The sequence below is a fragment of the Eurosta solidaginis genome, chromosome X (genome assembly GCF_040869045.1).
Source record: "Eurosta solidaginis isolate ZX-2024a chromosome X, ASM4086904v1, whole genome shotgun sequence".
Lineage (NCBI taxonomy): Eukaryota > Metazoa > Arthropoda > Insecta > Diptera > Tephritidae > Eurosta > Eurosta solidaginis.
In genome coordinates this window covers 194,754,302-194,781,543 of record NC_090324.1, presented here as the reverse complement: position 1 = coordinate 194,781,543, position 27,242 = coordinate 194,754,302, and the positions used below count along the sequence as shown (strand labels likewise).

At 37.1% G+C, this 27,242-nt stretch overlaps 1 pseudogene; it reads left to right on the top strand.

The window, feature by feature from the left end:
* The window catches only part of LOC137235356 (transmembrane protein 161B-like), a 120,545-nt pseudogene extending 94,421 nt beyond the window's left edge, over positions 1-26,124 (top strand).
* The last annotated feature ends 1,118 nt before the right edge of the window (positions 26,125-27,242 follow it).

The following is a 27,242-nucleotide window of genomic DNA, read 5'->3' as shown; positions in this document are numbered from 1 at the left end:
GGTTCTTATTATTTTTATTTAACTTTGTATTTTAGTTACTTTGGACTTGGTATGTTTTAAATGTATTATCAATATTTTAAGTTTCGATATTGATTTTTCAATTTTCAAAAATTTTGAATTATTGTGAAAAATAAAAAATAAAATAGACGCATACATTTAGGCGTATTAATAAAATATAGTTTAAAGTTTAAAAACGTGGTTTCAATCTTCACACTGGCGATCCTGCTTTAGTGATAAAGTGAACTTTTGTGAAAATTTAAAAAATAAGAGCAGACAAAAAAAAAAAGACAAATATGTGCGAATTGTAATAAAATCATAACAGATAACGAGCAAAAAAAGTAAATTGTGCCAAATGAGAAGAATCTCTCAAACAAAGAATTAATTAACAAAACAACAGACATTCATTCCAGTTTACATCGGTCAAAAAGCATACACGCCGAATTGGAAATAGCTTAAACAAAAGCAAAACCAAAAACAATATTTAATCAACAAAATATGAATATTTTGGTGAAACACTCGGACACGTACAACTGAACAATTACGCCATTATCTGCCATTGCATCACAGTTTTGCTAGCCGCAGCTGGCCAAACTATTGAAAATATATTTACAAGGTACATAAAAAAATACGCGATATAGCCATAGCATCCAAGAAAATATTACAATCAATACGAAACGAATTTCGTATATCGTTCACCGAACGTTTACCTCATATAGAACCAATATCTAATGCAGAAAGTCAGATTCGTCAAGAAGCGGGGGAGTAATGTAGGGTTCTTATTATTTTTATTTAACTTTGTATTTTACTTACTTTGGACTTGGTAATTTTTAAATGTATTATCAATATTTTAAGTTTCAATATTGATTTTTCAATTTTCAAAAATTTTGGATTATTGTGAAAAATAAAAAAATAAAATAGACGCATACATTTAGGCGTATTAATAAAATATAGTTTAAAGTTTAAAAACGTGGTTTCCATCTCCACACTATTATCTTTGCGTGTTACTCTGCAATTCGCTGTACCTTTGTTATTCTGCTTATATTTACTCTTATGTATAAGAGTCTTGGTGAATACACTTGGCCTGGTATACTTAAGGGTAGTAATAGTAGTAGTGTGGTCGACAGCTTTTGTACCGATACGTGCCCTTTTGGAACGATAGTGATGTTGAATTTTTAACTACAACACCTACACCGTTGGATGCTACCGCCACAATTGTGAGCCAAAGTAAGCCATTGCTGCTTGATAGTGATAATGATTTGAAAGAATTCCATGCCGAACGCGATGCAGGATCAATGGTTAGTTTGAAAGACGTCTTCACTGCGGATGTCTATAAGGGTTTTCTCGGATTCACCAGCTGGCGGAATTACTTCACACTTTTAACCTATTCAGCACTTGGTATCTTTTATCAATTCTATTTCAGTAATACGCGATCGGACATTCATTCATTTGTAGCGCTTAACACAGCAATTTTTTTTTTTTTTTTGTTAGGCATTTGTTTTTTTTTTTTTTTCAGTTTGAATATGAGTATTTTGTTATCTATATCTACGTATTGAACGAACTTATTTGATCAGATTGATTAAGCTTTTATTGCGTTCATAAATAGAAGATAGCAAACCAAATATATTTGAAAAGTAAAACGCGTACATGCGTATGTTTGCGTACTTCTAGTCCTTTATCTTAATACATATGCATTAGGTCTGGTTTGCAGTGCAAGCTGCTATTTTGTGCGGCCGGGTTAAACCGTTTTCCCTCGTCGTTTAGTAGTATTCTATTCAAACATTTTTTTGTTCTTTTGTTTTAACACTCATTCAATTCGCTTGGGATACCCTTTGCCATACCCTAAGAGTATAAGCGACATGTATATACCGCAAGTAGAGAACGGAAAGAGTGCACTTCCCTTTGTGGTTTTAAAATTTCTTTTCTGGCATAGTAAAAACACACCCCCTGCAAACCAATTAAAAAGCAACTTTCAGTATTTCATTGATGTTTTTCACTCGATTAAAATATTAAACTGTCAGTTTCGCTTTTTCCGTAGTATGCTTACGATATAAATTTTTTAGTTTTCATTTAAACTTAGTTTTCCAAGTAGAAAAGCAATTGGAAATTGGAAATTTTATGTTTGGAAATTTTCATATTGGTTTTGCTAGTAGCTCGTTGCTTAAATGCCCTCAACACGCTTGAAATCAGTCATTTTTGTCGTCATAAATGGTGAACCAATGAAGCCAAGGTAATCAATTTGTGTTACCTCTCCACCTGACTGATCATTACGTACATAAGTTTATATATTCTGTACATTTTGGAATTTAACGTAACGCAAGTTAACCGGTTGCCCATTATCAAGGTCCTTGGGTTCCAGTGTCAAACATTGCACGCTAGTCATAGACTCAGCCATATCAAACTCGATGGAACGTGGTTGGTTTATAAATAACTTAATTTCTTTGGGCCCTAAATGTGGCGGTGCTTTGAACTTTAATGAGAAATTAGGTTCCAAATGGTACTTTTATATTTACACACAAAAAACTAAAAAAAGGACGTGTGGCACTCGGGGACTGCCGCGGTAAAGCTATTGCATATTATCAACTTATGCAACTATAATATTTATGCAACATTTTGTTTTCTTTGATATTAATTCAAGTTTGGTCTTTGATATTAATTCAAGTTAACCTTTTTGTTTTTTTTTAAACCTTTTTAAGCGTGGTGACGGATAAGAAAACAAGTATTTTACTTTTATTGAATAAATGAGAAGTTAATATTTAACTTTCACTTTCACTTTAACTTTCACTTCAACTTTAACGTTCACTTTAACTTTAACTTTAACTTTATTTTTAATTTTAACTTTAAATTTAACTTTAGCATTCACTTTAATTTTAACTTTAACTTTAACTGTAACTTTAACTTTAAATTTAACTTTAACTTTGACTTTAACTTTAACTTTAACTTTAACTTTAACTTTAACTTTAACTTTAACTTTAACTTTAACTTTAACTTTAACTTTAACTTTAACCTTAACTTTAACTTTAACTTTGACTTTAACTTTAACTTTAACTTTCATTTTATCTTTAACTTTAAGTTTATTTTTAACTTTAACTTTCATTTTATCTTTAACTTTAAGTTTTTTTTAACTTTAACTTTAATTTCGCTTTAACTTTAACATTCACTTTTACTTTAACTTTAACTTTAACTTTAGCTTTAACCTTAACTTTAACTTTGACTTTGACTTTAACTTTAACTTTAACTTTAACCTCAACTTTTACTTTAACTTTAACTTTAGCTTTAACTTTTACTTTAACTCTAACTTTAACTTTCACTTTAACTTTGACTTTAACTTTATTTTTAACTTTAACTTTCGCTTTAACTTTAACATTCACTTTAACTTTAATTTTAACTTTAACTTTAAACTTTAACTTTCACTTTAACTTTAACTTTATTTTTAACTTTAACTTTCGCTTTAACTTTAACATTCACTTTAACTTTAACTTTAACTTTATGTACCGGGGTGGGCGTGAGCTTAGCACCTGCTAACAAGCCAACCTAATATAAACGCACGCAAGTCAGTTTCTGTCAAAAATGTCTCATGCACATACAACTTGTGTGAGAGCAATTCAAATTGAATTTGCTGCGCGAAAACCTAACTCGATTTCCAATTTTTGTTCTGCGTGACATTTAGATTTGACGTTTGCACACATGCTTTAAATTGTCGGAACGCATGCTTATTTGGGTTAGGGCAAAAAACGCCGGTTGTTTGCGTGCGCTAAAAAAACGCAGTGCGGTTTTATTAGGTTGGCTTGTAAGCGACCATATATCTATACGATAAGCGATAGCACAATGGCTACTTTGTGAAAATCAACGACAGCTCTTTTAGTTTGATTTCGATGGTAGTACGGTGAGGAAGTGTCGCACGCGCGCTTAAAACAGAGTACCAAAGATTGCGTTTGACACGTGCTCACCGTTCAAGCATTGAAATCAAACTAAATAAATAATTGATTTTGCTTTCGTGCTCGCTATGCGTTCGTGTTTACTAACACATTCTCAATTTGCTAACCGTGTAAATGTAGTGGTGCCCACCGCTGTTTATGATAGAGATCCAATTTTATGTATTTGGCCTGTTGCTAACACCGAACCTTTTCGAACTTTTCGAAAATTTTCGAGCCTTTTCGGATCTTTTTTGACAAATATCTGTTACGGTGTTTTTGATTTAGTCGCCAAGCCCGCGATAAAGTCTATGCAATAGCTTAAAATTGAAACTTATTTCAGCTTGTGGCGATTTGCCTTAAAGCATATACATCAAGTGAATTTTCGTTTCCTCAAGTTCCTTTTAAATTACTGTACCGATAAAAAAGGGAAATGCATGTAAGCCCACGCGGTTTAGGTCTAAATGTGCCAAATATAATAATAATCAAAAAAGTGGGGGGTTTAGGAACGCAATAGGCAAGCAGGTTTTTCTTCGGTTTGTTGAACTCGTATACATATCAATACAATTTGGTTACTCTTTCTGACTAAATAATGAGTGATCATACAATTAAACAAAGGGAATAACAAAATATGAATTCTTTGATGATCAAAACTGAATATAGTTTTTCAATTGCCTTTCGGAATCATATTTGAATCAAATGCGCTTACGTTAGGTGAACAACAATTTTTAATAATTTTTCATTCGGCTTTCTGAATCTTTTCTGATTATCTTTGTTGAGTGCATAACGAGTATTCTACTTGTTAAAATTTTACTTCTCATTGAAGATCTTATTTTGTATGAGATATGAAGAATAAATACATGATAATCGTATCCGAAAATCATTCATAAATGTCAACCAAAATGATTGAAATATGTTCACGAATATGATCTGAAACTGACTGTGAAAAGCAGTCAAATATTCCTCCAAAACGATTAAAGTTCATTTTCCTTGTCCTGATGTAATGATATGAATAAATTTCTTTGGGATTATTTGCGATATTAAACTATTTTTGAACAATTTAGTGGTAGCAGAGGTGCACCCACGTAATCGTTGGAAAAAGTATTATGTGGCAGATAGTGTATCTGCGTTAGGGTTCTGTTGGCCTCGTTCGGGGTGAATGAGAGCTGGGTTATCATTCTGATGCCCTCGATATGGGTTAGTGAGTGAATTGTGGGATAATGGTTCAGAATAATGTTCGCTCTGTTGGTCTCGTTCGGGGTGAACGAGAGCTGGGGGAGGAGTTATTTGGTATAGAGGAATGTGGACTATTGAAGAACATTTTCCTTTTCGTTGGGCGGAAGTAGTACCAATTTCGCGATTGGTCTGGTAATTTGTTCCTTAATTGTATTGACGTCAACAACACGTACGCTGTTATCAGAGCCTGGGTGTATGTTGACGATTCTCACCATTCTTCACTCGTTGGGTTGGAGGTTGCCCTCCTTTATGAGAACTAGGTCCCCGGGTTTTAAGTTGGATTGTGGATGTTTCCACTTATACCGTTTCTGGATCTCGGTGAGATAACCCGATTTCCATCTTTTGAAAAATGTCTGGTGCAGGGCCTTAATTTTTTTCCACTGATTGACTATTGAGGTAGGATTCTCATTACAGTCGATTTTGGGTGGAGCTAGCAGATGCCCACCCACGAAAAAGTGGCCTGGAGTAAGCGGCTCCATGTCGAAAGGTTCGTTAGAAGGGGGACTGAGTGGTGTTGAGTTGAGGCATGCCTCAATTCGGCGTAAGACAGTCGTAAAATCTTCGAATGTATATTTATGATCGGACGCGTTTTTTTATAATGGGTTTTAAAATTTTTACCCCTGCTTCCCACAAGCCTCCCATGTGAAGAGCAATCGTGGTAGGAAATGCTATACTTGTTCATTATGTCATCCCTTGCTTCACGCAGAAAGGCCTTGAACTCGGATCGTAAATATCGCGAAGCTCCTACAAAGTTAGTACCATTGTCGGAGTAGACGTTTTTTGGGCATCCTCGTCTGGATACAAATCTGGCGAAGGCAGCAAGACCTGGTACTAAGGTCGTTTGTTGCTTCAAGATGAATAGCTTTCGTCGAAAAGCAGACGAAGAGACAGACATACCCCTTTGAGTTCCGACACCCTCTCCCTCGGTAACTTAATGTCAAATGGTCCGGCGAAATCTACCCCTGTGTTGGTGAAGGCCCTAGGAAAAGTATTGCGCTCCTTTCGAAGGATCCCCATAAGTTGAGTTTGCGCCAGCTTCTTGTAAATAGTGCAGACTTTAAAGTTGTGGATGACAGATTTAGTCAAGTTTTTAACACGCGGAATCCAGTATTGAGTGCGAATAAGGCGCAGCATCAGTTGGTTTTCTCCATGGAGGGAGATCTTATGTATAAATTCAACCAGGATTCTGGTTAACCTACAAGTGTATGGAAGGATAATGGGGTGACACTCATTGTAGGACATGTCTTGGGATGCGTCGACACGCCCACCAGTTCTGATTATACCTTCCGTATCGATGAATTGGTTTACGGGTAAAATCTCACTCTTCCCATGAATTAGTTTCCCTGACTTCAAATTTGCGTACTCTTCTTGACTGCCTTTGACATATTGTTATCAATCGTTCTGTCGTTGTTTTTGTTTCATCAGGTGCAATAAATGAGAGGACCTTTTGAAAGAAGCTTTAGTTTTCGTATGTGTTCTTTGGAAAAACCGAAAAATGTATGCTACAACCCGCAAAGCCCTTGAAAAGTCAGAGAACTTATCAAGGATGTTAGAATTAAAAATAACAGACGTTGCGTGAACCTTTACCCTCTTTTCCTCAATATTCGTGTTATAATCTTCTTCTTGTGTTGGCCAATTTTCGTTGTCTTCCTGTAACCAAGAAAGTCCCTGCCACCACAAAAATTGTTGATTAGATCCGAAGCGAAAAGGCCTCTGCTCGCCAAATCTGAACAATATCGGACTATAACCACGCCCACTTTTTCAATATCGAAAATTTCGAAAAACAGAAAAAGTGCGATAATTCATTACCAAAGACGAATAAAGCGACAAAACTTGGTAGGTGGGTTGACCTTATGACGCAGAATAGAAAATTAGTAAAATTTTGGACAATGGGATTGGCACCGCCCACTTTTAAAGAAGGTAATTTAAAAGTTTTGCAAGCTGAAATTTGGCAGTAGTTGAAGATATCATCATGAAATTTGGCAGGAACATTACTCCTATTACTATATATGTGCTAAATAAAAATTAACAAAATCGGATGACGAACACGCCCACTTTTTAAAAAAACATTTTTAAGTCAAATTTTAACAAAAAATTTAATATTTTTACAGTATATAATTAAATTATGTGAACATTCAACTCCAGTAATGATATGGTGCAGCAAAATACAAAAATAAAAGAAAATTTTAAAATGGGCGTAGTTCCGCCCTTTTTCATTTAATTTGTCTACTTTTAATGCCATAAGCCGAAAAAAAATTTACCAATCCTTGTAAAATTTGGTAGGGGCATAGATTCTATGACGATAACTGTTTTCTGTGAAAATTGGCGAAATCGGATGAAGGCACGCCCAGTTTTTATACACAGTCGACCGTCTTTCCTTCCGCTCGGCCGTTGACACGGTAACTTGACCAAAAATTGATATATCTTTACTTAACTTAGTTCACGTACTTATCTGAACTCACTTTATCTTGGTATAAAAAATAGCTGAAATCCGACTATGACCACGCCCACTTTTTCGATATAGAATATTACGAAAAATTAAAAGAATGCCATAATTCTATACCAAATATGAACAAGTAAGGAAGGCTAAGTTCGGGTGTAACCGATTTTGTTCAATTGAGAGCTATGGTGACAAAATAAGGGAAAATAACCACGTAGGAAAATGACGCTAGGGTAACTCTGGAATGTGTTTGTATGACATGCGTATCAAATTGAAGGTATTAAAGAGTATTTTAAGAGGGAGTGGGCCATAGTTCTATAGGTGGACGCCATTTAGGGATATCGCCAAAAAGGTGGACCAGGGGTGACTCTAGAATGTGTTTGTACGATATGGGAATCAAATAAAAGGTATTAAAGAATATTTTAAGAGGGATTGGGCCATAGTTCTATAGGTGGACGCCATTTAGGGATATCGCCATAAAGGTGGACCAGGGCTGACTCTAGAATCTGTTTGTACGATATGGGTATAAAATGAAAGGTGTTAATGAGTATTTTAAAAGGGCGTGGGCTCAGTTCTATAGGTGGACGCCTTTTCGAGATATATCCATAAAGGTGGACCAGGGGTGATTCTAGAATTTGTTTGAACGATATGGGTATCAAATGAAAGGTGTCAGTGAGTATTTTAAAAGGGCGTGGGCTTGGTTCTATAGGTTGGCGCCTTTTCCAGATATCGCCATAAAGGTGGACCAAGGGTGACTCTAGAATTTGTTTGTACGATATGGCTATCAAATGAAAGGTGTTAATGAGTATTTTATAAGGGAGTGGGCCTTAGTTCTATAGGTGGACGCCTTTTCGAGATATCTCCATAAAGGTGGACCAGGGGTGACTCTAGAATTTGTTTGTATGATATGGGTATCAACTGAAAGGCGTTAATGAGGTATTTTAAAAGGGCGTGGGCTTAGTTCTATAGGTGGACGCCTTTTCCAGATATCGCCATAAAGGTGTACCAAGGGTGACTCTAGAATTTGTTTGTACGATATGGGTATCAAATGAAAGGTGTTAATGAGTATTTTAAAAGGGAGTGGGCCTTAGTTCTATAGGTGGACGCCTTTTCGAGATATCTCCATAAAGGTGGACCAGGGGTGACTCTAGAATTTGTGTGTACGATATGGGTATAATATGAAAGGTGTTAATGAGTATTTTAAACGGGCGTGGGCCTTAGTTCTATAGGTGGACGCCTTTTCGAGATATCTCCATAAAGGTGGACCTGGGTTGACTCTAGAATTTGTATGTACGATATGGGTATAAAATGAAAGGTGTTAATGAGTATTTTAAAAAGGAGTGGGCCTTAGTTCTATAGGTGGACGCCTTTTCGAGGTACCGCCATAAAGGTGGACCAGGGGTTACTCTAGAATGTGTTTGTACGATATGGGTATCAAATTAAAGGTATTAATGAGGGGTTTAAAAGGGAGTGGCCCTTAGTTGTATATGTGAAGGCGTTTTCGAGATATCGACCAAAATGTGGACCAGGGTGACCCAAAACATCATCTGTCGGATACCGCTAATTTTTTATATATGTAATACCACGAATAGTATTCCTGCCAAGATTCCAACGGATTTTGATTTCGCCCCACAGAACTTTTTCATTTTCTTCTACTTAATATGGTAGGTGTCACACCCAAAATTTTGTTCTAAAGTTATATTTTGCGGCAATAAACCAATCCAATTACCATGTTTCATCCTTTTTTTCGTATTTGGTAAATAATTATGGGAAATAATTATGAGAAAGTGGGCGTGGTCATAGTCGGATTTCGGTCAATTTTTATACCAATACAAAGTGAGTTCCGATAAATACATGAACTGAGTTTGGTAAAGATATATCGATTTTTGCTCAAGTTTCAATTTTTTTTTTTTTAAGATGGCATGGTCGCTGTCCGATTTTGATAATTTTTACTAAGCATACATACAGTAATAGGAGTAACGTTCCTGCCAAATTTCATCACGATATCTTCAACGACTGCCAAATTACAGCTTGCAAAATTTTAAATTACCTTCTTTTAAAAGTGGGCGGTGCCACGCCCATTGTCCAAACTTTTACTAATTTTTTATTTTGCGTCATAAGCTCAACTCACGTACCAAGTTTCATCGCTTTATCCGTCTTTGTTAATGAATTATCGCACTTTTACTGTTTTTCGAAATTTTCGATATCGAAAAAGTGGCCGTAGTTATAGTCCGATATCGTTCATTTTAAATAGCGATCTGAGATGAGTGCCCAGGAACCTACGTACCAAATTTCATCAAGATACCTCAAAATTTACTCAAGTTATCGTGTTAAAGCGCGGACGGACGGACGGACATGGCTCAATCAAATTGTTTTTCGATACTTATGATTTTGATATATGGAAGTCTATATCTATCTCGATTCCTTTATACCTGTACAACCAACCGTTATCCAATCAAAGTTATTATACTCTGTGAGCTCTGCTCAACTGAGTATAAAAAAGGGATGAAACATGTAAATTGGATTGTTTTATTGACGCAAAATATAGAAAAAACTTTGTAAAATGGGTGTGACGCCTACCATATTAAGTAGAGAAGATAAAAAAGTTCTGTAGGGCTAAATCAAAAGCCCTTGGAATCTTAGCAGGAATACTGTTCGTAGTATTACATATATAAATAAATTATCGGTACCCGACAGATGATGTTCTGGGTGACCCTGGTCCACATTTTGGTCGATATCTCGAAAACGCCTTAACATATACAACTAAGGGCCACTCCCTCTTAAAACCCTCATTAATGCCTTTAATTTGACACCCATATCGAACAAACACATTATAGAGTCACCCCTGGTCCACCTTTATGGCGATATCTCGAAAAGGCGTCCACCTATAGAACTAAGGCCCACTCCCTTTTAAAATACTCATTAACAACTTTCATTTGACACCCATATCGTACAAACACATTCTAGAGTCACCCCTGGTCCACCTTTATGGCGATATCTCGAAAAGGCGTCCACTATAGAGCTAAGGCCCACTCCCTTTTAAAATACTCATTAACACCTTTTATTTGATTCCCATATCGTACAAACACATTCTAGAGTCACCCCTGGTCCACCTTTATGGCGATATCTCGAAAAGGCGTCCACTATAGAGCTAAGACCCACTCCCTTTTAAAATACTCATTAACACCTTTTACTTGATTCCCATATCGTACAAACACATTCTAGAGTCACCCCTGGCCCACCTTTATGGCGATATCTCGAAAAGGCGCGTCCTATAAAACTAAGGCCCACTCCCTTTTAAAATACTCATTAACACCTTTCATCTGATACCCATATCGTACAAACACATTCTAGAGTCACCCCTGGTCCACGTTTATGGCCTAATCTCGAAAAGGCGTCCACCTATAGAACTAAGGCCCACTCCCTTTTAAAATACCCATTATCACCTTTCATTTGATACCCATATCGTGCAAACACATTCTAGAGTCACCCCTGGTCTACCTTTATGGCAATATTTCGAAAAGGCGTCCACCTATAGAACTAAGGCACACTCCCTTTTAAAATACTCATTAGCACCTTTCAACACACCTTTTATTTGATACCAATATCGTACAAACATATTCTAGAGTCAACTTGGTCCACCTTTATGGCGATATCTCGAAAAAGTGTCCATCTATAGAATTAAGGCACACTCCCTTTTAAAAAACTCATTAACACCTTTCATTTGATACCCATATCGTACAAACACAATCTAGAGTCACCCCTGGTCCACCTTTATGGCGATATCTCGAAAAGGCGTTCACTATATAGCTAAGGCCCACTCCCTTTTAAAATACTCATTAACACCTTTTATTTGATTCCCATATCGTACAAACACATTCTAGAGTCACCCCTGGCCCACCTTAATGGCAATATCTCGAAAAGGTGTCCAACAATAGAACTAAGGCCCACTCCCTTTTAAAATACTCATTAAAACCTTTCATTTGATACCCATATCGTAGAAACAAATTCTAGGGTCAGCCCTGGTCCACCTTTATGGCGATATCCCTAAATGGCGTTCACCTATAGAACTATTACCGACTCCCTCTTAAAATACTCTTTAATACCTTCCATTTGATACACATGTCATACAAACACATTCCAGGGTTACCCTAAGTTCATTTTCCTACATGGTGATTTTCCCTTCTTATGTCTCCATAGCATTTATAATACATTTTTAAAATTTTTCTCCTATCGTTTTTTCTTCGATAAGTAGTTTAACGATATCTTCCCATTTGCCCATTGGGGATGGTAGTTAAAATTTAGTTAAACCTTATTTAAACCGTCTGCGCGGCTGGTATATCGCTTTTATAGGAATTTATTATGGGTTGAGTAGAGTTTCAGAAACAAAGTGGTGCAGCTGACTACGCAGATTATTAGAAGCATGATTTTGATAGTATCTAGTGCCTCAGTATGATCTACTACTTGGACTGAGTTTACAACGTTTGCCATTGGTTTTTCTATTTTTGATTCTTGGCTTCCCATCGTAAAAAAAAAATTTTTGTTTTTTTTTCTTTTATTAAAAAAATTTTTCTTTTTTTTTTCAATATATTAATCTGTTCTTCCCATAAATTTGACTTCGTACCTATATAATTCTTCGGGTGTTGTTGATGGTGGGTTTCTTACATTCCATATTGTTGGTTCCCGGGCATATCAATAAGTTTCCACTATTTTTTCAACCATATTAGAGTTTTTTCCTCATCTACAATTTTAATTTCATTTTTAAGGTCCTCAAGTGGGCCTTTTACATAACTTTTAATTTTTCTTGATCTTTCCATAATTTTAAAATCAATAGTTTTACAAAATTGTATTTTAGTTTTATTTTTTTTTTCAACACCCTAATGTTTACATTGCTGGGTTTGGTTTTTATTTTGATAATTATTTTTCCTTAATTCCTTGATTTCTTGTTTTAGTTAAATTTTTCTGCCTGATTTGTGCTTAAATTAATTTTTTTCACAAATCTTGGCTATTGTTTTTCGAATGGCAAATTGCTTTCCTCCTCTTTTTCTTTTCAATTTTATCGGTTTTGGAACTTTAGGTTCCTCAATTTTTTGAATCTTATTTCTCTGTCTATATTCCTCCATTGCTATTGGCTTAGGGCCTTGCTTGGGTATTTCAAGTGTTTTGTTTTCACCTACTTGGAACTTCAGATTTAGTTTAACTAATCTTTCAAAAATTTTATCAAATTGGCTTTGACTTTGTATGTCCTCTTCTTGGAACATATCTCAAAATTTAGCAACAAAAAAGGTTTTTACAGCAGACATTTGAATTTTTGCTTGTCAATAGGCAGCCGTTAGATTGCACGAATATTTTTCCTGCTTAGAAATTATGTCTAAATTGTTAAAACTATTTCAAAATTAAGGTAATTATATTTATTATATTTATACTTATTATGCCGCTCGTCTTGTTGTTTATTCCGAATGTGGTTCTTTTGTTCCTTCCAAGGCTGTAATCAGCCAGTAAAGTCCTTGCCAGCTATGAAATCAGGCTTAAAAATCAGCCAGAAGAATCACAGGCAGGATCGCCATGTAAAAGGTTTGGAATAAAATAGACTGCGTTGTGAGTGTTCAAATCTCAATGCTTAATTGCTCTTTTATTCAAATGTTGTCAGCTTATTTATACTAAATTATTCTAACATATTCTTACATACATATTTACATTTAAGCATACATACTTACATACATATTTACCCTAAGCATACTTACTTACATACCTACATACAACTTGATACAAAATATGTACCTACACACCTGGGTTGAGTTGTGACTTCTGTGGGAAATGCAGCGTTCACAAATTTGCTTGAGTGCAAATTTGTTTGGTTGTGTGTTGTACACACACCTGTATTAAATCGTGTGAATGGCTATGTCAGCAAGAATGAAAAATGCTTTTTATGTCTAAATAATTAATATAGAGCGGTAAACGACTCACACAATAAAGAATTAAAATTGAAACACCTTATATTCGTTTATATATATATATATGTTTGCTTTATTTGGCAAAACAATGGTTGATAACTAGCAACTGATGATGACACGTCGCGAGTGTCGAAACAATTGTTTTACCAAATAAAGCAAACATATATATATATAAAAACGACTATAAGGTGTTTCAATTTTAACTCTTTATTGCTTTTTATGTGTTGATGAACATTTAGACTATTTTTGTTGCAGGGTAAGTGATTTAAATATTTGGTCTTAAATTGTTGGCTGTTTACACTACACTGCGCTTATAAATATTATTAGTAAACAATAATAATCACTTTTGTGCACCAAATATTATTTAATATTAATTAACTCACTGCAATACCACTGTCACCTAAAGTTTTGTTTTATTTAAGTACCCTTTGGTACAACCTTGAGTTATAAGCCAATGTTTTGCACTCATTCTTTCACCGCTATTTATTCGTTCTCTCTATTCACGTTGACATTTGTCAAAGCTCGAAACATCCATTTTATTATTGAACTTTGATCGCCAAAGAAAGGGTGCAAAACTGCGGTAAGATAATTATAGTCTTTTTTATGAAATACATTTGTACATAATTAATGAATTCTTTCAGAATAAACCAATCATACAGTTACAATAAAGTGTTGAATGTTTAACGCAAACCCTTTCGCTTAGCCTTATTCGCAGTCGCGACATATTTATTCGCAGTTTCCATTGAATTTAATGATTACTTCCACGGCCGTGCAGTGAGAATTTACTTATGAAAGAACCTGAAGAAAATCTTGAGAAACGACGCAGTCCTCGGCTCCACAAAGTAGAGGTGGAATCAAAATAAATGCCGCCTGCACCGCCCACCACCAAAGCGAACGATGATACGACCGCCGTCACCGCCACCACCACTGCCAGTACAAACGTCGCAACTACAGCCAGTTTAGCAGTCACCTCAACTTTGGAAATGCAAAAGCAAATCGCCACTCTTCAAAAACAATTAGATGAATCAAAGGTAAGGTTTAATGAACAAAGTCGTATTTGCCAAAGGCAGGAAACAGCGCTGCGAAATACAGTAGATATGGCAAATACTGTACTCTTTACAGTTGCCCCAACTACAGTGCCTGCCGTTGCTACGAATTTCGCACCATCAGCCGGTGCTTCAGAACTTAACCTCACAAATTTGCAAACTACGTCCCATGGGCAGTATTTGTCAGCTGCTACAACCTCAAATAATATCGGACCATTTACTGCAAACAGTTATGTGCACTCCGCTACATCGCCAATCGCGAGCGGCGCTGCTACTCTGCCAGCCGAGAACGCTGGCATAATTTCATCGCTGCCGACGTACACTATGACTGCTGCCGCTGCGCCAACATATTTAACTACAAGTCAATTGCACTGTACACAGAGTCACTTTAGCATGCCATGTACATCGTCGTCGATATATACACCCACGCTATCTAATAATATTAATCAGTATATGCAAACGTCTATGCCACTGAATGACTTGAACAACCTCTCTCTTTTGACCAATTCCGCAGAAACCAATGCGAAAATTACAAGATTTGCCCGATTTTAGTGGTGAGCCAGAAGACTGGCCAATTTCTTATGCAAATTATGTCCAGTCCACATCGGTGTATAACTACACCAATTTAGAAAACAACCAGCGCTTTCGTTTCGGTCGCCCTGAACAATTAATTCAGAGCCAGCTACGGCAAGCGAGGGATTTGCCCAATATTTGGCGGAGAATGCCTTGTCGAAGTTAGTGCCATTTGTTACTAAAGTGAAAAATTTAGCAACGTTTCTGCAATCAGTGAATGGCCAACAACACTTAGCAAATCCAACGCTATTAGAGCAGTTGTTATCAAAGCTCCCAATGAGCAAGCGGCTGGAATGGGCTAGGACCGCCGCGTCAATACTGCCATATCCTACGATCCTACACTTTAGCGACTGGGTAAGTGAACTTGCTAATTTAATATGTACCATACAAGGTGTTGACAATAAAGAGGGTAAGCGACGTGTGGTGCTACACACATCCGAAAAACCGTCCCCAAACCCCTCGGCTATGAGTCCCTTTAAGTGCCCCCTCTGCCAAGGGCAACATAAACTCCAAGATTGTCGTCGTTTCCTTAATGCCATGGTCTCTGATAGGTGGGATATAGAGAAGAAATATCGCGTCTGTTTTTCCTGCCTAAACGTGGGCCATAATACACGTAACTGTCGCCGTAAGAAATTTTGCTCTGCAGAAGGTTGCCAACGCAGACACCATAGCCTACTGCACGAAGCCATCGTGAAAGCTCCGAACTCCAGTGTCTTAAGGGAGGAAGGAGGAGAGGTACGAGGAAGCGTATTGAGCTGCGCGGCCACTGACGCTTCTAAGCCGAAACTGCTATTTCGTGTTCTGCCTGTCACGTTATATGGTGAAAACAAACGCATCGACAAATATGCTTTACTTGACGAGGGTTCCTCAATTACGATGCTTGATAGCAAACTTGCCAAACAGTTAGGAATACGCGGTCGGCAACATTGCCTAGATATACAATGGTTCGGGGGAAGAGCAGTGCAAGAGCCTGCAGAGGTATTTAATATTGAAATAAGGTGAGCTGGTAAAAATAAACGTCATCTTCTGCGCAACGTGTATGCAGTAGCCAATCTTGATTTACCGATGCAGACCCTATGCCGCGATGACTTAAAGGGTGCCAACCAATTTGCTTCGTGCCTTCCCCTGCATCCATATAGCGATGCTGTACCCCAACTGCTAATTGGAATCGATCATGCGCACCTAGGCTTGCCGACTGACATAAAAAGGATCAGTGATAAAGGTCCGTACGCTTGCAATACTGAACTGGGATGGGTAGTTTTCGGACCAAGCAGCCGATCATCCCTTACAACTCAATCCTGCTTATTTTTACGCGCCCGAAACGAGGAGGAAGATATACATCGTCTAGAGACCAACTATTTCAACATCGAGAATCTTGGTGTCCGAACTTCGAGGCCTATAGAAAGTACAACTAAGCGAGTGGAAGGCCGTTATCAAACGGGTCTGTTATGGAAAGCCAACAACATACAACTACCCAATAATTACATTTCCGCTTTGCATAGGTTAGAGGGCATAGAAAGAAAAATGCAACGTGATTCAGCGTTTGCAACCGCGTACAAAGATGTCATCGCAGGGTATCTAGAAAAGGGCTATGCGCGAGAAATTAATCAGGAGGAAGATTGTGTCGTTTCACCTAGGAAGTGGTACTTACCACACTTTGGCGTCGTGAACCCGAATAAACCGCAAAAATTACGTCTTGTTTTTGACGCTGCCTCCCAATTTGAAGGGTCGTCTTTAAACTCTAATTTATTAAAAGGGCCACAGCTGTACACGTCTCTTCCTTCCATTTTATTTAATTTTCGAACACGAGCAGTTGCTGTCTGTGGAGACATAAAAGAAATGTTTCACTAAGTGGTTATTCAACCATCTGACAGGTGTGCACAACGTTTTTTTTGGCGTAATGGGAGGTGTAATACGCAGCCCAAGGAATATGAAATGCGAGTTATGATTTTCGGTGCCGCATGCTCGCCTTGCTCGGCAAAGTATGTCATGAGACAGAATGCCAGAGAGCATTATGAAAGTAATCCTCGCGCTGTTGAGGCTATTGTTGAGCACCATTACGTGGACGATTTCGTTGGCAGTTTTGAGACGATCCAAGAAGCGGTAGACGTAACAAAGATGGTAAGGAGCATTCACAGCGATGGCGGACTCCAATTACGCGGGTTCGTTTCCAATTCTGAGGAAGTGGTTAGAGAATTAGATGGCACTACGAACCCGAAACAAATCGCAGCAGATGAGAGTACAGAGAAAGTTCTTGGACTATTTTGGGAGCCAGGAAGCGATAACTTTAAGTTTAGTTTGAAAAATCATCGTATTGACCATGCAGTAATTAAAGGTGAAAGGTGCCCTACGAAAAGGGAACTCCTCAGCATTATTATGTCAACCTTTGATCCGCTTGGATTCTTAAGCCATTACACCGTTGCCGCCAAGGCCCTCATGCGAGAAGTTTGGCGTCGTGAAGTTCGTTGGGACGAGCCCATTCCCAATGACGTGAACGTATCGTGGGAGAAATGGAGGCGACAGTTTCAAAAGGTAGCGGAATTTCGTGTGCCGCGATTCTACTTCGATCGTGGTAAGCCTCAAAACTTGGAGCTCCACGTGTTTGTTGATGAAAGCGAGGAGACATTTACTGCTGTTGCTTACTGGAGGACAATGCAGTCGAACGGTGGTATCGAAGTGTCATTAATTGCCGGGAAAACGAAATGTGCTCCGCTAAAACCTGTAACCATTCCACGATTAGAGTTGCAAGCCGCCGTGCTTGGTGTACGTCTGCGTAAGTTAGTATTGGATAATCACCAAATTAAACCCCAGCGATGTTTCCTATGGAGCGACTCCAGAACTGTTTTGAAATGGATCGGGAGTGAACACCGACGCTACAAACCAAACGTGGCACACCGCGTCGCGGAGATTCTGAGTGGGAGTGAAGTTCACGAATGGCGATGGGTGCCTACCCAGGATAATGTTGCTGACGATGCGACGAGAAGTAACGGAAGCATTGATCTTTCACATAAATCTCGTTGGCTACACGGACCGAATTTCTTGCGACGTTCCGAAGACACCTGGCCTACTGAAGATACTGATACCAGAAACGCTGTTGACGTAGATGAAGAACTTCGATCCAAATTTGTTTTGGTTGCTAGCAATAACACCTTGATTAACTATAGTCGATTTTCAAGCCTCATTAGGCTAAAGAGAACTGTGGCTTGGATTATTCGCTTCATTAACTGTTGCCGTAAACGAGAGCTGCAGTATAAAGAATATGGACTCACTGCATCAGAGATTGAAGCCGCCGAACGCATTTTATGTCTATTTGTCCAAAAGGAAGCCTTCCCTTTAGAACGCAATCGCATCGAAAATGGTCAAGATTTACTCAGCGACAGTCCAATAAGACAGCTTTCGCCATACATTGACGAGGACGGACTTTTAAGGGTGCAAGGGCGTATAGATGCAGCTAGCTACTTGCCGTATAATACCAGAAGGCCAATTATACTACCGAATGGACATATTTTTACGCGATTGGCCATCCGTTATCAAAACTGCCAGATGAAACAACAAAACCATGAGACAACTATAGCCAATATTCGTCAGAAATACAGGATTCCCAGAATAAGGCAGTTACTACGGAGTATAGTATACGAATGCAAAAAATGTTCTATAAACAGAGTGCAACCTTGAACGCCAAAAATGGGCCTCCTACCAGAAGACCGTCTCCAGCCTCATGTAAGGCCCTTCACATATACAGGGCTCGATCATTTCGGACCAATTTGTGCCACGATCGGACGGCGAACTGAAAAACGTTGGGTTGCTCTATTTACGTGTCTCACCGTCCGAGCGATCCACTTAGAAATAGCCCATGATTTGTCGACGGACTCGTGCATAATTGCAATGCGCAACTTCATGAACAGGAGAGGGGTTCCAGCGCGCCTTCGATCAATGGTAAAAACTTTATAGGCGCTAACGAAGAGGCTAAACGTTTCTCTGAAGTGTTCGACACGGAGGGCGTTCAAAACGAATTGTCAACTAAAGGTGTTGAGTGGTTCTTCAACTACCCCGCCAATCCATCCGAAGGTGGAGCCTGGGAAAGGATGGTGCAAAGCGTAAAAAGGGTCCTTCGATATACGTTTAAAGAAGTAGCACCAAGGGAACACGTTTTACAAAGCCTATTGACGCACTTGCCCGTCTCCGCCAACGAAGAAGAGCCACTCTCACCTAACCATTTCCTGATTGGCCAAGGAAATGCTCCTAACACTCCAGCGCTCAATACTCCTGATATTAATGTACATAGCCTACGCAAGCAGTGGCGAGTTGCACGCAGTCTAAGGGACGCTTTCTGGAAACGATGGATACTGGAGTATCTGCCAACTTTAACGCGAAGACTCAAATGGTGCCAACGAACGGCTATCCTTAGGGAAGGGGATGCAGTATTTATTTGTAACCCAAACATGCCAAGAAATCAGTGGCGACGCGGAATTGTTGACCGTTTGTACACTGGTAAGGATGGTGTGGCCCGGCGTGCTGACGTGCGAACAAAAGGCGGACTTTTGCAGCGCGCGGTATCTAAACTGGCGGTTTTGGATGTGGAAAGTAGTGAAGCTGATCGCTCCACGGGGGTGGGGTGTTGGAAAATGTTACCTAAAGTTTTGTTTTATTTAATCTAAGTACCCTTTGGTACAACCTTGAGTTATAAGCCAATGTTTTGCACTCATTCTTTCATCGCTATTTATTCGTTCTCTCTATTCACGTTGACATTTGTCAAAGCTCGAAACATCCATTTTATTATTGAACTTTGATCGCCAAAGAAAGGGTGCAAAACTGCGGTAAGATAATTATAGTCGTTTTTATGAAATACATTTGTACATATGTAATTAATGAATTCTTTCAGAATAAACCAATCACACAGCTACAATAAAGTGTTGAATGTTTAACGCAAACCCTTTCGCTTAGCCTTAGTCGCAGTCGCGACAACCACGATTTACGCCTTTTAATCCACAAGCGTTCATTAAGAATGTCTTTCGTGCATGATCGTGCGTTGTTTGAACGATTTTGTGTGTTAAACTATACATTGCAAGCAATTGTACGCAATAAATTCTTACTTTGAAACATTGGCTGTGTACGTGTAAACACACTTGTTGAACTTTACATTTTGCATGCGCAAATTCGATGAAATTTACAAATTAAATGTTCGAAATTCCTTTAATATGTATACTTGTTATCATAGGAACCGCCATACTACACAAAAAATGTTTGAGAGTAAATTTTAAGCATTTTTTGCGCTTTAGTTCGCACTTTTTTGTTGAAAGGTCAACTTATTTCTTGGGTAAAATTACATGCTGTTTTTAGAGTGAATCTCCTGTAAAGGATGTGATATCTCTCGATTCCTCACTGAGTTCAATCTGGTGAAATCCAGACATTAAATCTAGGCATGAAAAATATTTAGCTCTTCCTAATTGATCTAGTGTGTCATCAATTCTTTTTTATTTACCTGTCTGTAATCTACAACCATTCTCCATATTTTTTCTTGGTTATTCGGGAGTGATTTTTTCTGTACTAATAAAATTGGACTATTAAATTCTGAAATTGAAAGATCTATTATGTCATCTTTAATTAATTTATTTACTTGTTTATTAATTTCACTCTTATGAGCTTCTGGTATTCTATAATCTTTTACGTAGACTGGGTTATTGTCTTTCATATGAAGTTTTTGTTTGTAAAAATTATTAGTGGTAACTGATTCTGTTTCCAATGAAAAAGTGCCAATGAATTCTGCACATAATGCATTAAGTGATTTATTTGCAAAGTTTGGAAAATGTTTATTTAACCTTTCTAATTTTTCCTTAATGTTGGCCTCATTTAACTATTGTATAATCATGTAAGTTTTCTGTACGTATATTAAAATCTTGAAGTGTTGCATTTTTATTTGTTGTATTTATAATTCGAAGAAATGTTTGTTGTGAATTTGCTAGTGTGTTTGCAATAAAAATACCTTCAGACAATTCTTGTTGTGGAATTAGTAAATCTGCATTTTTATTTTCTATGTGAATTTGTCTAACTACTTCTGATCGTGTGGGAATTGAAATACTATTGATTGTTGGTTTGTTGGTCATCTGGATTATTATGTTTTCTGGGTAGTCATATGGTCTCAAATTAAAGTCCTTCTGCTTGATAAACCAAAATGCAATTATATTTTTTAATGAGATCTAATCCCAATACTCCATCGCATAGGATTGGGAAATTGTCTTCTACTACGTGAAATTTGTGCCTAGTTAATAGATAATCATCTTTTAAATCCGCTTTAACCGTGCCAATAGTGCTTGTTATACCTTGACCAATTGTTTATCGTGACATTACTGTTAATTTAACCCTTTTTATTATTGAAATATCCGCTCTCGTATCGATTAGGAGGGTTGATATGGAATCATTCAGAGTTGTTCTGGAAGATATGTAGCTATTAAGGTGTAAATTGAAAATATATAATTTTTTATTTATTGAGATGGAGTTTGTTGGTTTTCCTGCTGTGTAATATTTCGGACATATCTGGTGTTATTGCGGGTATTTCCTCGCGATCCGAAATTTCGACCAGATCTTTTGTTATTTTGTCTGTTATTATTATTATTGTTATTATTGTTATAGGTATTGAAGAACGTTTATAATTTCCCCAATAATTTTTTTTTGGTAACTCCTGCGGAAGTTACCTCGGAACTGATTTTGTTGGCGAATATGTAGTATTGAATTTGGATTTCCAGTAACTTCTGTGCAACTGTTAGTAAATTTTGATATGGCTTCGTTCATTGTTGTGAACGTTCCAGAATGCATATTGTTTTTACCTTGTCGTTGGAGCAGTTTTTACGCATAGCTTTCACAGCTGATTGTGTAGCATACTTGGTTGCTAACACTGGTGTTCGTCCGTCAGATATGTAAGCGCCTTCCAACGATTTTGTGAGCCTTTCAATTTCAGCAGTGTATTGGTTTGCCGGTTTACTGCGTTGTTGGATGTTCAGGAGCTTTGCTGTAAAAACTTCAACTGATTCACCTTTAATTGCTGTTTTTAATTTTTGTTTTATCACTTCAATTGAGCTTTCAGTGCTTAACAGGTTTCTGGCTGTTCCTTTTAGCTTGGGTTTGATCATCAAAACCGCTGCAGCTTCATGGGTATCCTTAATTTGTTCTAGGATGTCCAAAGCACCCAAAAAGCTATTCAAATTCTCAGCTTTACCATCGAATTCTGGCAGAACTGACGAAACAATCTTTAAAAATTCGACTATTGTTTGTGGCAATTTTATGCTTTCTGTTTGCGAAACTTTATCAGTAATTTCAATTTTTAGGGCTTCCCCTAAATTGGGTTGAGCCTCTGGCAATAGGACAGCAAAATTTATTTCTATTTCTTTTTCAAATGACGTTGGAACCAATGCCTCAACTTTGTATCTACTCAGTGAGGATACCAATTTATCCCTGACACTGGAAAAAATTTGTTGTGCTTCCAGCTGATGTTTAGCTGTTAAATTGTTATATAACCTTTGTATGATTTTTCCTATATTGTTCAACGACTGTAATATTGTCGTGAGGTGTTTCAACACAGTAAATCTTAGTATGGTTGTATTTTTGTTAATTCACTTATAAGATTTTTCCGCCAAGGTCTTCTCTTCCACAAGCGTGTTCAGAATGGTTTCCCATTTGTCCATTGAGGTATATCTTTGTCCCTAGGAATTAGACTTTGTCTAGACCATCTGTTCGGCTCATGTATTTTTTCTTTAAGAATTTATTATGAGCTGAGTATAATTTGAGAAACAAATTGAGTCAAGTGCAAATTGTTAATATTATCAACAAGATTTTGTTAAATTCTAATGCCTCACTATGGTCAACGACCTGAATGGAATTAATTACATTTGAATTGAACTCTTCTACTTTGGATTCTTTACCTCCCATTTCAAAATATTAATTGCAAAAATTTTCTTTTATATATATATTTATTTATTTATGCTTTATATTGATATGGGTCCGTTCGTCCCATAAATTTAACTTCCTACCTCCACATTTCTTCACCTGTGGTTAGTATTGGTACTAGTACATTTTCTAAGGTGGGTTCCCTAGGCATGTCAATCAGTTTCCATCATTTCTTAGCGAAACCAATGACTTCTCTGCTTCTTGATTTTTCCTTAATGATACAATACCTTTCTTTCAACTCCTACTCTCGGATTCTAAATTATCAACAGCGCGGTTGATAGCCTCGTAATCAAGGTCATTAGGCAATGCACTCTCCATAGAAATAAACTTACTTTATATGCCTTTGATTTTTCTTATTTCGGGTTTCAAATGATTTTTTTCCTCCGTGTTTGTAATTAAATTAATTTTCTGATACAAGATTGCTACCGCTTTTCTAAGGTTGAATCTTTTACCTCCTCTCTTTCTTTTGATTTTGGTTGATTTTGGAAGCTTTGGTACCTCTATTTTTTGTTGCTGATTTACACGCCTATATTCTTCTATGGTAATTGCCTTAGGGCCCTGTTTAATTATTTCTACTGTTATTACTTCTACTGGTTTTCCTATTACTTTTTCTAATTTGTTTTCTTCTTCCTCAATTAATTTGCTACAACGCAAGAATATTGCGTCAAATTCTTCCTGACTACTTATATCATTTAAAAAAATTAGAGGGGGAAAAAATTCTTAAATTTATTGACAAAAATCTACTTTTTGTCCGTAAACTGGCAGCCGTTAAATTCTATTATAATCTTACAAATACCTAGATAATAAATACATAATAATATAAATAATACATAATCCCGGCCATCCTTCAACAAGTTGTATAGCGCACGTAGAACCTCCAACAAGCTGATAGTGCATATGGTTTTACCCCACGTTTATTCCACTTCGCTATGCGTCGTTGGTGGTCGTTTTGGTTGCAGTTAACGATAATGCCATCCGTATTAAACACCAAAAATATTTTTCCTTCTTTCCTTTGTAGTATTCAAGAATTTTTAAAATTTGAATTTCACCCTTGTTGTCACTGTTGCTGTGATCCGCCCCTTTGCATTGACTATACCATTCGCCGTTGCAAAGATGACGGCTTAACTCCTTTGCAGAAAGTAAACTTTTTCCAAAAATATTTTGTATCTGAAGTCTGCCTATACTTCAATACGAGGGAGACTGCCGGTTTAATTCAGCAGTGTGGCAGGATCGCCCTGTAGGTAAGGCGTATCCTTCTTGGTATAAAAATGACTCCTAAACCAGTCCTGCTAAATATGTTTAGCAGACCGCTTTTTAGACAGCAGTCTGTTTATTATTAAGCAGAGCTGACAGGATCGCTCTGCAGGATGCCAATTTAATTCAGGCAGTATGGCAGGATCGCCATTTAGGATGAGATTAAAAGAAATTAAATTTGGGAAGTGCAATTTAAGCGGCACCATGCTTGAATTGACTTTATTCAGTAAATTTCGGCTTATTTATACTAAAATATTATAACCAAATTCTTATGTATTAAAGTTCCTATATACTAATCATACGTACATACATATTGCATGAGCGATGTAAACGTTTGTACATAGCAACCATTCGCACGGTCGCTGGTGCATAAGCGTGGCTCATATATCGCACGCGCTTCGGTAGCTTGCCTGTGAGAACGTAATTATGTTGATATTGCTTATTATAAACACATTCATACTTACGACATAAGCAGAGTGTCAAATGCACTGCAGCGTGAGAAACGTTTACAATGCATGCAAGATATATGTATGTAACACGACTTACTCCTGATCTCCGTTCACTCAAATTATTATGTTTTTTGTATTTGTAGTTTAGTGCACTGGATGCGCAAAGGGTTGGTTGACGCATGCATTTTTATGTTTTGTGCGTATCCAATCCTCTTCCAAATATTTAGTGTAGGTTAGGGTGATCATGTATTTAAAATGTATGTGGGCGAAAATGTAAATATTTTGCTTGTGTGCAAAAGTGCGCAAGTCTAATTTGTTCTCCAATTTAGTAATGATAAATTCAATATACAACATAATATATATATTTTGGCGCATAATTCTTAAGGGTAAATGTACATTTCGGGTACTTCATAAAAATGTATAAATGGTAAATTCAAGATTATAAGTTCAATTATTGTGTTACAAAAATGTATGTTAGAAATGTATATGTAATTATATGTTATGAGGGTACAAAAACATCGGTTTTGGGGTCCTCACAATACTATGGATAAGGCTTATTAGCAGAGAATATTTGTGTGAGCGTGATTTTGATAGCATGGATAAGCCATTACTTTCAGTGGAGGCGTTTGAAGCGATGCGTTTTCTAATCGTTGTGTTCGCCGTATTGCTACGTTTTGCACTAATTCCTATATACTTGCAATCGTATCTAAATTTAGCGCGTGATAAAATCGTGGATTTACTTAAAGAGGCTGGTCGCATTTCCGATGAAGAACATCAAAAAAATATTCTATATTCTATTATCTCTGCGTGTTACTCTGCAATTCGCTGTACCTTTGTTACTCTGCTTATATTTACGCTTATGCATAAGAGTCTTGGTGAATACACTTGGCCTGGTATACTTAAGAGTAGTAATAGTAATAGTGTGGTCGACAGCTTTTGTACCGATACGTGCCCCTTTGATTGAGGCAACTTGGAACGATAGTGATGTTGAATGCTACCGCCACAATTGTGAGCCAAAGTAAGCCATTGCTGCTTGATAGTGATAATGATTTGAAAGAATTCCATGTTATAGATTCGGCGAATGCGATGCAGGATCAATGGTTAGTTTGAAAGACGTCTTCACTGTGGATGTCTATAAAGGTTTTCTCGGATTCGCCTGCTGGCGGAGTTACTTCACACTTTTCACCTAGTCAGCACTTGGTATCGTTTATCAATCCTATTTCAGTAATACGCGATCGGACATTCATTCATTTGTAGCGCTTAACAAATCAATTTTTTTTTTTTGTGTTAGGCATTTGTTTTTTTTTTCAGTTTGAATAGGAGTATTTTGTTATCTATATCTAGGTATTGAACGAACTTATTTGATCAGATTAATTAAGCTTTTATTGTGTTCATAAATAGAAGGTAGCAAACCAAGGATATTTGAAAAGTAAAGCGCGTACATGCGTATGTTTGCGTACTTCTAGTCCTTAGGTCTGGTTTGCAGTGCAAGCTCCTATTTTGTGCGGCCGGGTTAAACCCTTTTCCCTCGTCGTAGTATTCTATTCAAACCTTTTTTTGTTCTTTTTTTTTTAAAACTCATTCAAGTCGCTTGGGATACCCATCTTTGGACCCTTAGAGTATAAGCGACATGTATATACCGCAAGAAGAGAACGGAAAGAGTGCACTTCCCTTTGTGGTTTTAAAATTTCTTTTCTGGCATAGTAAAAACACACCCCCCTGCAAACCAATTAATAAGCAACTTTCACTATTTCATAAATGTTTTTCACTCCATTAAAATATTAAACTGTCAGTTTCGCTTTTTCCGTAGTATGCTTACGATATAAATTTTTTAGTTTTCGTCTAAACTTAGTCTTCCAAGTAGAAAAGAAATTGGAAATTGGAAATTTTATGTTTGGAAATTGTCAAATTGATTTTGCTAGTAGCTCGTTGCTTAATGTGTGTGTACTAGCTACTTTATTAATGACTTTCACCCTTTGCCCACAACACGCTTGAAATCAGTCATTTTTGTCGTCATAAATTGTGAATCAATGAAGCCAAGGTAATGAATTTGTGTTACCTCTCCAGCTGACTGATTATTACGTACATAAATTTATATATTCTGTACATTTTGGAATTTAACGTAACACAAGTTAACCGGTTGCCCATTATCAAGGTCCATGGGTTCCAGTGTCAAATTTTGCACGCTAGTCATACACTCAGCCATATCAACCACGATGGAACGTGGTTGGTTTATAAATAACTTAATTTCTTTGGGCCCTAAATGTGGTGGTGCCTTGAACTTTAATGAAAAATTAGGTTCGAAAGGGAACTTTTATATTTACACAAAAAAAAAAAAAAAATAAAAAATGGAAACTTATTTCAGCTTGTGGCGATTTGCCTTAAAGCATATACATCAAGTGAATTTTCGTTTCCTCAAGTTCCTTTTAAATTACTGT